We start from the raw sequence: 12,065 nt of genomic DNA, 5'->3' as shown, positions 1-12,065 counted from the left end.
GTCTTTCCTGCCACGAGAGCTACCTACTCTGCAGGGGAAAGGAGCAGCGGGGCCAAAGCTCCCCGGCTCCTGAGAACGCTGTTCCCCTGGCAACCAGAGTCGCGACGCCTCCAGTCTCGCGATAAGAAAAAAGCGCTGCCCCGCCCAGAACTGCGGCGCGGGCGGGGCAGCGGGGAGCGTGGGGAGCCCGGAGCCGGGGCGGGCCGGCGGGCTCCTCCGGGCTCCCCGAGGACGGTGGGGTGGGGAGGAGTTTGTTCGTGTTTGGGGTGACCTCGGACCCAGGATGTCTGGATGCTTGTGGGGCTCTGGCCCTCACTGTCATATGGTGCCCGCCCCGCAGGTCCACTACCCTCCTGAGGCTCAGCGTGCTCCTCTGTAAAATGGGGATGATAATAATTCCTTCCCCACAAGACGGTTGTGCAGCTCAAAAAGATCATGTATGTGACGTTCTTGGTAAACTTTGGATGTCATGTAAATTAAAAATAGTAATTGCACAAATTGCGCTATAGCCCCAAAAGGGTAATAATCGCTCTTCGTGGTTCCTGTCATTCTCAGAGCATGAAGGCTCTGGCTAAGTCCATAAACTGATTTCCTGCATCCCTGGTACCATGAAATATCTGCTTTTTTTCCAGTCTAAACAGCACTTTACAGTTCACAGGGCATTTTCACATACTTGGCCCCTTTATCGTCGTTGGTTAAGGTAGGTAGGAGGTGGGTTCTTTACGGGTTTTTCAGCAGAGCAGATAGACAAAGGTTAAGTGAGTTACTCAAAAAACACACAACTAAAATCTAGGGCAGTGCCGTCCATATGCAGCTAAATCCTGCATTTCTACCCCCAGCCCAGACTTCTCCCTTGAACTCCACAGTCTTGTATCTGACTGTGCCGTGTCCGCCTAGACAGCTCCACCGAGGTGTAAGAAGCATCTCAGACTGCACATGTCAAAAAGCAACCTTCTCACCTTGGCTGGTTTGCTCAGTGGTTAGAGCATCCGGCCCGGAGAAGGAAGGGTCCCGGGTTCAATTCCAGCCAAGGGCATGTACCTCGGTAGCAGGCTTGATCCCAGCCCCCCGTGGGGGGGACCAATCGATGTGTGTCTCTCACATTGATGTTTCTTTCTCTCTCTCCCCCTTCCACTCTCTCTGAAAAGCAATGGAAAAAATATCCTCCCGTGAGGATTAAAAAAACAAAAACACCTTCTCCACAGTCTCCTCCACCACCACGACCCTCTTAATCCATCTCAGTAAAGTAACTCCATCCTGCCAGGCTCAGACCAAAAACCTTGAAATCCTCCTCGGTTCCTCTTCCTCTCACATTCTACGATCAGTTTCTCAATCCTGTCAGCTCTACACTCAATAAATATCCAAAATCCAACCACTTCTCACTGCCTTCAGTGCTTCCATTGAGGCGCATCCTGTCGCTCTCTCATCTGGATGTTTGCAGTAACCGTTTCACTGTGGCCTCCCTTGCCCCTACTGTTTTCTAACAGCAGCCTGAATGATGCTTTTAAGACCTAGGTCAAACCATGTCACTCTCTGCTCAGGACTCTCCATGGCTCCCCGTTTCTCACAGTCCTGACAATGCCCACAAGTCCTAAATGACCAGGCCCTCCATTTTCTCTCAGACCTCCAGCCCTACCATCCTTTCCTCGTGCACTTTGGTTCAGCCTCACTGTCCTCCTTGTTAGTGTTTCTACACAGGAATTTCTTCCCAGCGTTTCTCAGGAAATTTATGGTTTTCCAAATTTAAAAAAAAAAAAAATCAGCTGAGAAATCAGGAAAACTGGAGAAAGCATTCTAATTCTCCTATGAGAATGAAACCTTAGCAATCACTATAGAGATGTTGCTGAAGGAATCCTCTCACTGATGTCAAGTTGAAAGCAAGAGCAGGAAACGCTGATGCTCTGAGTCAGAAGTTGAGGTGAACGTTCCAGATTCTGGGGGCCAGGAGCACCTGGGAGAGGATGTGGTCGCAATCTGACCTTGCTTGGAGCTGGCGTCATGTTATAAGTGTGTGCTCCTGGCCCTGTCTGTTGCTAACAGGGAGTCATTCTTACAAATAATTTAAATGTTAATAAGTTAATACTACTTGTGTACTTTATACAAATTCTGTGAGTGGTGTTTCAAGAAATACGTTTTGATTCAAAGTAAGTCCTTAAATGGCAATTTCCAACTCATAATTCCGTGAAGTGCTGTTAACCTTGCTTGGAGATTTGTATGTTCCATTATTCCAGTGGCACCCAATGATGTTCCCTGTGTTCTCCAGTGTTTGAATATTTGCTATAAGTGACAATTCTTGTAAACACTTCTAATTTAAGAGTTCTCACTTTTTAAACAAATGCTTCAGATAGTCATAACAGGTAAAGAATACAAAGGTGGTTAGAAGTATTTTTGAATAAGATTTTGAGAACTCCTGGCAGTTTTGATTCTTTAATATCTGTTGGGAATTTGGAAACACTACTCCTTGCTGTTCCTCCAGTACAACTAACCACCCCCAACACACACACATACACACACACACACACACACACACACACACACAGAGGCCTGCTACTACTCTGCTTGGAATACAGCTCCCCAGCTAACCACGTGGCTCACTTTTTCTCTTCGCTCAGATGGCTTTTTCAGGCAGGCCTTTCCTGACCACCCTATAAAAAATAATCCCTCCCCATCTCCACACTCCCTACCCTCTGTGCCCTTGACTCTGCTTTATTTTTTTTATAAGGAGGAGAGATGCCATTGTTTGGATTCTGATACTAAATAGCTGGGTGGCCCAGGCCTCAAACAGGCTCCCAGGTCATGCCAATGTTTCTGGTCCACGGACCAGATAATTTCCAAATGCCCGCACAGTTCCAATATTCTATGAATAAAGGCCGTTCTTTCCATTGTTATTTTTGACATCTAGTGATACTCATTAAGAAAATAACGCATTTCAGATTTAGAGGGGATGTGGAAGGAAAGAAACAGCTAACTAAAATCAGGGCTATGATCAATGCCCATGATTAATTCGTGTCTTTATTTTTTAAATTGTTGCTTTTAAAATATTTGCAACATAAGATAAAGCAAGTGAGAAGAAAATTCAGGTTCAATAAAAACTTTGTCTCTTCACTGTAATCTTTCCAAACTAAGTCCCCACTGATTACATTTTGCATAAAACTCATCTCCTCCTGGATTGTTTTCTGTCATTCTCACTTTGTTTATTTACCTCCTGCTGCTTCCATTTCGCAAACTGCTGAGAAGCCGTATGTGCCTTGAGGGCAAACTTTAATAAACTGCATTTGTTGTGTTTTAGTGCATAATAAATTGTGTCTTTGTTTTTAATTTAGTGAAATACTTCTGTGTCAGCTACTGCAAGTGACACCCTCAAAACAAATCACATTCAGATATAAGTCAGAGAGCACCATATGTTTCTATGCTATTCTCTGAAATATTGTGTTCAAAAACCCCAAACATATCTAGGAGGTATTGTGTCTTCCAAGAAAATTCATAAAGATTTCTTCTAGAGTCAAGATATTTTAAGCTAAAATTCCCCTGGTCTCATTCCAGGTTGGGGACATATGGCAGTGCTGGTTTCAGAGCTGGTTTTCGTTTTTGTTTTCAATCTCATTCTATTCTTGACATTCTCCTTCTGAGTGGAGTCAGATTTTGAATGACTGAGAGAGAGCCCACATTGTATTCCATCTGGGCTGCAACTCTCATTCCAGTCTTGTTGCCCCAATTTCTTTTTTCTCACCATAAGCTTTAGCCAAACACAGCAACACACTAGAAGAGGAACCTCATTAAGCCTCATATAATCTAGAAACTGGATTAGTCATTTCTTCTGAGGGGCAGTTAAAAGTGTGAGCCACTGGACAGTTTCTACCTCCTGTGAGTCTATGGCTCAGGGTTTTTAAAAAACAACATTTACTAAGTGTTTAGGACACGCTTTAGATGCGTTATTTCACTTCATAACATCCGATGAGTTGGCACTATTATTATCCAGATTTATAGTTGAGAAGCAGAGCACGGAGGGGGTAAGTAATTTTTTCGAAGTCACTCAGAAACGAACTCTGGGATTCCAACCCAAGTTCTGAAGATTCCTCTCTTCACCTCCTCACTGGACTGAATTCAAGAAAAGAGGTTCTTTGCCTCCACTAGATGGTGCTGACTGTCCTCTGTTAAAGACAAACTGCAGCAGCTCTTTCAGAAACTCACTTTGCTTGGATTTTAGGTGTGATTCAAGAAACCACTGAACTGAAATCTGCTGTATGTTTGAACTCTGCTTGGGTACATCTTTAAATAGCTATCCAAATAGGGAAAGTGAAAATTAGATCTCAAAAAAACAATGGATTTTTAAAATATCTTGGTACATATAAATATCTAATTGGTGACTTTGAGAGAATGAAGCCCTCACACAGACTTAAAAAGAAGTCCATGTTTTATTTCATTTACCCTTTTATCCCTATTGCACTCCCTCCCGCACCTGCCAATCCAGCTGGGCCACAATACCATCCATGTAGCCAAGACTCGTGAACAGGGAAGTAAAGAAAGCCTTAAAGAGCAAAACTTAGGTTCTCGCCCTGGCTGGCGTGATTCGGTGGTTAGAGCGTCGGCCCTCAGACCAAAGGGTCTCAGGTTTGATTCCTGGTCAAGGGCACGTACCAGAGTTGCAGGTTCGATCCCCAGCCCTGGTAGGGTGCGTGCAGGAGGCAACCAATTGATGTGTCTCTCTCACATCGATGTCTCTCTCTTTCTCTCTCTCTCTTCGTCCTTCGCTCGAATTCTCTCTAAAAATCAATGGAAAAAATAGCCTCAGGTGAAGATTAACAACAAAAAAATAAAAGTCAAGTTCTGGAACAGGCAATCCTATCTTTATTTAAAAATGCACTTTAAGTTTAGTACGTGCTTAGTACTTAAAAAACTATGAAATAAATCTGCTAAAAATCGGCTGTCAGATTTTGTTGTTCATAAGGATCATTTCCGGTGCTATTTGAAATGTTGACATTAGTCTCTGTTCCCTGATTTAGTAGGTCTGGGGCAACACAGGGCCCCTGGGCAGAGACAGCCAGTGCTTCCTTTGCGAACAGTAAGCTAGAAACTGAAAGACGGTCTCCTCCCCATTTGTTTGATCCTGAACCCCTTCTTCTTCCTGTCTGTTGTGGAGAGCTGCAAAGCATCAAGTGCTAGTCGGAGGGTGTCCCCGTTTTAAAAATCAGGGGGGGGAAGCTCGCTACTTCTCAATATTCATTAGCCCAAACACATGATACCTTTTGAATTTTGTCAGTGAAATTTAGTCCATGCATTGTCATGTGACCTTGTTTAACTTGTTCACTTGATATGAATATCAGTGTGGAAAAAACAGAACTGTGCTAGGTGACTGTGGAGATGCATAAAAATCAACACACACGCACACTACATAAAAATCAACACACACACATGCACACACATGCACACACATACACAGACGCACGCAGGGCAGCTATATGTTTATGGCCCAGAAAGTTGTCAAAGTCTTGTTTTTTAAAAGATAGTTGAAGTAAATAAAATAAATATACCTTCTAAAATCCAGAGGTTTTTGTTATTGGTGGTGGGTGTGTTATTTTGTTTTGTTTGTCATTTCAGCTCAGTCCTCAAGAGATCAGCTCTGCCAAGTGAGTCATTTTTTTTACCAGAAAGGGAGAAATCTTTCTCCTCTTTTCTCAGATAATTCCCTCACAGTAACAGATTGGTCAACTCTCTTGTTATATTGCTGGCTCCATAGTTCAGTTGCCTGCAGCAATTCTGCACCTGTAAAGAATTAAAGAGTTTCCAGAAGCTTCCCGAGGCTAGCTGCAGTTTCCATTGCTGATGCCAGTCGAGATTATGGTGTTCTGTTTTGGTATTTTGCCCCTGCCAAAGAGATGGACCAGACACTGCTGTGGATAATGGCTGAAGAGAAATTTAGTAATTTCACTGCAACAATTGATCTTAGGGCTGAAAGCCGCAGTTTCTGAACACTGTCCATGCATTGAGTGTCATGCTTCATGCTTCAATCTACTGGTGAGCTTGTCTTTGATTCCAAACCATAACTTCTGTATCAAGCCTAGGTCTCTGATCCTATAGGGGGTTTTTTGTTTGTTTGTTGCTTTAAATTGGTCTCCAGATCTATGCACTAAAATGCATTTTTTAGTATATAAATTACATAAACCTTGATTATTAGGTGAACCTTTATATTTTAACACAGAGTAAAAGATGTTAAAAGCAATTCGCATAGCATATTAGAAATGGGTTCAGCCCAGATGGTGTGGCTCAGTTGGTTGAGAGTCATCCCATGCACCAGGCGGCCACTGGTTCTATTCCTAGTCAGGGCACTTGCTGGGTTGTGGGCTCGATGCCCAGTAGGGGGTGTGCAGAAAGCAGCCAACCAATGTTTCTCAACACTGATGTTTCTCTCTCTCCCTTCCTCTCTCTGAAATCAATAAACACATTTGAAAGAAAGAAAGAGAGAGAGAGAGAGAGAGAGAGAGAGGGAGGGAGGGAGGGAGGGAGGGAGGGAGGAAGGAAGGAAGGAAGGAAGGAAGGAAGGAAGGAAGGAAGGAAGGAAGGAAGGAAGGAAGGAAGGAAGGAAGGAAGGGATTCAAACCAAATTAAGGGTCTTAAGCAGCAATGTAGAGAAATTATTTTTTCCAGAGTTAACATGACAGAGATAAAGAAGAACTGGGTCAACAGCCACAGGGGGTTGTTCGGTCAGTGGTCAGGCTGCCATCCTGGCAAGCTTAGCATCTTGCTTCTTACTTATCTTTTTTCTTATTTCAAATTCAAAGTAATGTTCCCATCTGAACATACATGTTTATTAGACTAGGAACTAATCATCATTTTGATGGCTACTGGCTTTATCTAAATCTTTTTCTCATTTGATTATCCAAACTCCTTATTTAACAGAGGCTGATTTATTTCCTCTTCATTTTATCCTAACAGACAAACTAAAATTAATATTCTAATTTGGCTCAAAATTTGTTATGTAACTCATACATTGACACCCACACACAAAATCATTTTAATTAATTTATTAAATTTAAATGCATTCCTGGCTTCTCATCTGGTCTCTGCTAAGAGCTGGCCTGGGCCTGGTGTCTTCACCTTTCTCAGTCTGTCTCTTTATCTAGTAAAATAAGGGACTGGCTAAAGGTTTCTATGCTTACTTTCAGCCGAGACTCTGTGATAATCTGATTTAAGCAGGCAGGGCTCTCTTAGGAAACAACCTGCTCATGTGTCCCACCTTAAACTACAGCAATATTCATACCAGCGTGAAAGCACCTGCTCAATGGGCTGGGCAGCAAGAATTGCCTGTTTAGAAACATCAGGGTAATGGTAACAGCCATCTGCCTTGTCCTCTGCAATCTACGAACAAAAAATTAAACAAAGCAAAACCACAATAGGTGTGCCCTACGTTTATAGCATGATGCAATAGAATGAATTGAAAGTTGGTTTAGGTGTTGTGAGATTTGGGTTTGTAGCCCCCTCTATTGCCGGTTCTAGGACAAACCTCTCCATTTACCAGCCCATCTATTAAATAATGGGAAGATAACTCCAAAGCACTCTTCTTACTTTGTAGAGAAATTTAAATGTTCTTGAGATTCCAGATTGAATGTTTCTCTGCAATGGTTAATAAAATGAGGACTTTTGTTTCAAATAAAACAGGCTTCCAATCTATGCTGGAAAATGGGGAAAAAGTGAATTATCAGGTTCAAGTCACATCTGTCATCCATTAAATGCTCATTTACCTTGTACGTTTTGCTACAGATGACTTGGTGTTTTTGTGAAAATTGCCAACTATTTTTTGTTATGAATCTAGAGAACACTACCTTGGCCCAAATTTAGGGGAATTTACTACCCAGTTGGCAAACTTGCATTCGTGCATTGATTTGTCTACCTTGTATTGGACGTGTGCTCTGAGTCAAATCCCCTAGTAAGCTATTTCTGGACAAGTGAGCTTTTCCTTCTATTTTCATGCCTAGTTGCCCAGAGGTCCTGCCAGGGGCTGAAGCTAGATGTTCACACGAATCCCCTCAGCTTCTTACCTCCACTTATTTTAGACAGAAAGTGTCAGGAGTAAGGGGAGTTTCTGAGTGCTAACTATGTCGTAGTTGCCTATCTATTCACAGTAACTAGCAGGAAGAAAACTGAAGGCCTTAGTTAGGGAAATAATTTTTTTATCTTCACAATCTACGATCTACTGAATTATTTCAATTTCATCACGAAAAAGGACATTTAAAAGCACTGGTTTCTGCTCCTCACATCTTGTTTATGGATTAAGCATTTTTTAAAACCGTGAATTCTGGTCCAAGGTCTTGGTGGGGGGGGATCACTTACTCTCTCCTGGGTCTCGATTTCTTCCTCTTAAATTACAGAGGTGGTGTTACAACTAGGCTAAAGCCCTCCAAATTCCAAGGGCTGTAACTATATGAAGCAAATAGGCATTTTATGGAGAAAGAATTTCCTGGATTTAAAGAAAAGCCATGCTATCCATCAAACAGTATCACTGAGGGAGACGCACACTCTCAAACAGTTTCCGCTTCCCGTCAGCCCTTCCCGTCAGCACTCGGTCATTCTGCTCCCTGTGTCTTGTGAGGTTTTTTCTCCCCTCAGCTGTCCAGAGGGCAGGGACCACACCTTGGACACCTTATACTCCATTATAATTGGGTGTATTAAATGCAACAATATTTACTGTTATGAATGAATAAACCTTGTTAATAGCTCAGACATTTGCAGGGGAGAGTATCAAGGGACCCGAGGGAGCACGGGCAACTGATGAAAGTGATTGATTGGATGACCAAGGCGCTTAAATGAAGCTAAGGGTAAACTCGGTGCAGAATTAAGAAGCAGCACATGAGGCAGAAGGTGGTGCCGGTGAGTACTCGGCCCGGGGATCTCAATCTTGGCATTCCCTTAAGCGTTTTTTAACATTTGCTCTGAACTGACCGCCTTTACAGCAAAACGGGACATTATGAAGCAGAAGGAAATTTGGGAAATAGCATCGAGAAAAACAGCTGCCAGGCATTAAGGATTTTAATTCATTCGCCAGTACAGTTTAATAATATGTGCCAAGTGGGCATTCAAAAATAGTCATAATAACGATAGATGATAATGATCATCAGTGCTTTGGAGGCTGCGGTGGGAGAATTGGGCTTTAACGCCTTCTGTACTGTTTTTAGCCCTGCCTCTAACTTGTTTCATCTCAGTGCTAATGATGTGGCCATCTGTGCTTCCAGTTTCCCCAGCTGCAAAACAGAGATCTTATCATTTCCTACAGAAAATCCGTGGGCTGTGTTTTAATATCCTCCAGCGAAACATCGTATATAAATACAAAGCAGACAATGAGAAGCCAAATGCTACCAAGGGAATAAACTTTAAGTTGGAGTATTATAAATTAAAATTATGATCTTCTAAATAATATTCTGATGACTTGAAGTAGTTAATGCAAATGTACTTATATTGCATTCGCGTTCTTTGCTTTTTTTTTGCATTCACTTTAGATATGTTTTAAGTAGATGGAAACTTAAATAATAAATAAATGAATTCCAGAATATTTTAATTCATTAAACTCAATGTTTTATACATATTTATCTAAAATGTTATATGAATTCTAAACGACTTTCTGAAGCAAACTAGCATTATTTAAACCCATAAAAAGTAGCAATAATTCTTAAAAATGCTTTAATATACAAAAAAGGGAAGAAGAAATCTTTCTTCTTAGTTATTGAGAGATTATGAAGGAAAAAACAGAATTCAAAACAACCTATAATTGCCTAGCTCATACAGCCAAACCAAAGGAATTATCTGATTAGTTGACATCATTTGAGCATATCAGCAAAAAGCCACGGGTTACTCTGACCCTGAAAGCCTAAATTGCCTTGCTTTCTAAATTCCCTGTAGTTAGGCATGTGTTTCTTGTTTTTCCTCTTGTTTAGTCTAATAGTGCATTGCAAAATTCAGAAGCTTTTTAAAGATAATTTATATTTTTTTCTATACATGTAGATTGTCTTAAAATAGACCAAAGAGGCTTAAAATATCTAAACAAAAACAGTCCCAGAGACAAGGACCTGCAACAATTTTAGCTGTCTCTTTTGACATTCACACATCTCCACATTCTAATTAATATGTGTATTCTACTCTTTTGAGTATTACCCATTTGGGATATAATTTGATTGCGACCTGTCATGGTAGATGAGCATATTGCTCTTGTGCACAATCATTCCCTCAACTTCTCCTCCTCTACTTTCTTCCTCCCCTACAATTTCATTACAATTTTGATTAAATCAACATTCCATGCTTAGATTAATATACCCATGCAAATATTATCACCCCGCCCAAAATTATAATCTGTTATCAATTATCTTCTCTTTCTTACCTTTCACTTTTCCTGAAGTTAATAATAGCCTTATTGCTTCCTTCATTTAGTTCTCCTTGTACCCACTGCCAGCTCTTCCCACATCACCCAAAGACTTTTCTGTACCAGGTCAAGTAATTTATTCTTTTCAAGGAGACATCCCTCCTAAAGGAATTCCTATTCCCTTTTCTCTGAACCGCTTGCTTTTCAGGCCTGCATATCATCATGAGAGTCCCTTCCACTCTTATCTTAGGAGTTTCCTTGGCCTATATCCTAAATGGGTTCCCTGTTCTTTGGGCTTTCATATCATCTTCTTTTATGGTTTACAACCTCATTTTGTTGAAGCACAATATCCAGTAGCTTCGTCAGATTAAAAAGACAATATAAAAAGACAATATGGTGGGTAGGGAGAGATTAACCAAAGAATTTATATGCACATCTGCATAACCCAGGACACAGACAATAGTGTGGTGAAGGCCTGGGGGGAGGGGGTAGAGGCAGGGTGGGGGTGGGGACAATGGGGAAAAAAGGGGACATCTGTAACACTGTTAAGGACAGAGATGTTGATTGTGCTATGTTGACAGTGATTGTTAGCTATAGTTATAAGAAATATTAATCATGTTCTGTTAACTGTGATTATTCTGTTCTAATTAGAAAAAACACTTTCTAACTTGGCTGGGAGTTGTACGCCACGGGGACATGGGAATTACCCTTGGAATGCAGTCCATTCTCCTTTTCCAAGAACTGCTCATCAACATGGGAAGATGAATGGCCTGTTCCTGAAACAATGGAATCCCTGAGGCGCCTACCCTTTCCTACCCCCAGCCAGAGTTGCCTGTAATCTGGTCCTAGAGGCACCCACTTTTTGCAACTCCCCATTCCCCCAGCCCACATTGCTTGTAACCTGTTAGCATTATACCTTGCCTACTTCCCTATGCCTGTAATTCCTTCTTTCCCATGCAATCTTTGTCCTTCTACCCAATATAAGCAGCTGGAATATGGGGGAGGAGGGGGTGGCAGAGCAGATTTTTGTGGATGACCATTACTGCTCTCCCATATTGCAGTGATACTGGAATAAATGCTCATGTACGATTCAACCCTGTCTCTGCTTAATTGGCTCAAGTGGTGACAGTCAGCCCAGACCCATTGTTGTTTGGTTTCAATACTTTCAACAATAAAGATAAATTTTAAAATAATAAAAATAAAAAGACAATATAATGTCAAAGAAACACCAGCCTTCATACTTACATATGTCTCAAGTCACACTGCTCCAGAATGGTCTGTTGACCTCCACACCTGGTAAAGATGTCATTCTAAAATCTCCCTTCACCATGACACTGAGATTCCCTTTGCCACTCTCCTGTGTTACATGCCCTGTATCCACTCCTTGAATTCCTCTAAATTTTTGGTTTAGAGAATATTCAATGGTAGCTTTTAGAAAGAATATATGAGAGGTAAATTTTTTGAGACTTGTATGTTTGAAAATATGTTTATTCTACCTTCACATTTGACTAATAGTTTGGCTGGGTATAGAATTCTAGATTGGAAATAATTTTCCTTCTGAAAGTTGAAAGCATTGTTCTATTACCTAATAGCTTCTAGTGTTGTTGAGAAGTTAAGGCCTTTCTGATTCCTCATTCTTAGTGTGTGACCTGTTTTTAATCTCTGAAAGATTGTAGAATCTTCTCTTTATCCCTGATGTTTTGAAATTTATGATGAT

The sequence above is a fragment of the Miniopterus natalensis genome, chromosome 1, assembly GCF_054644295.1.
Source record: "Miniopterus natalensis isolate mMinNat1 chromosome 1, mMinNat1.hap1, whole genome shotgun sequence".
In the NCBI taxonomy this organism is placed as follows: domain Eukaryota; kingdom Metazoa; phylum Chordata; class Mammalia; order Chiroptera; family Miniopteridae; genus Miniopterus; species Miniopterus natalensis.
This window is presented reverse-complemented; position numbering follows the sequence as displayed.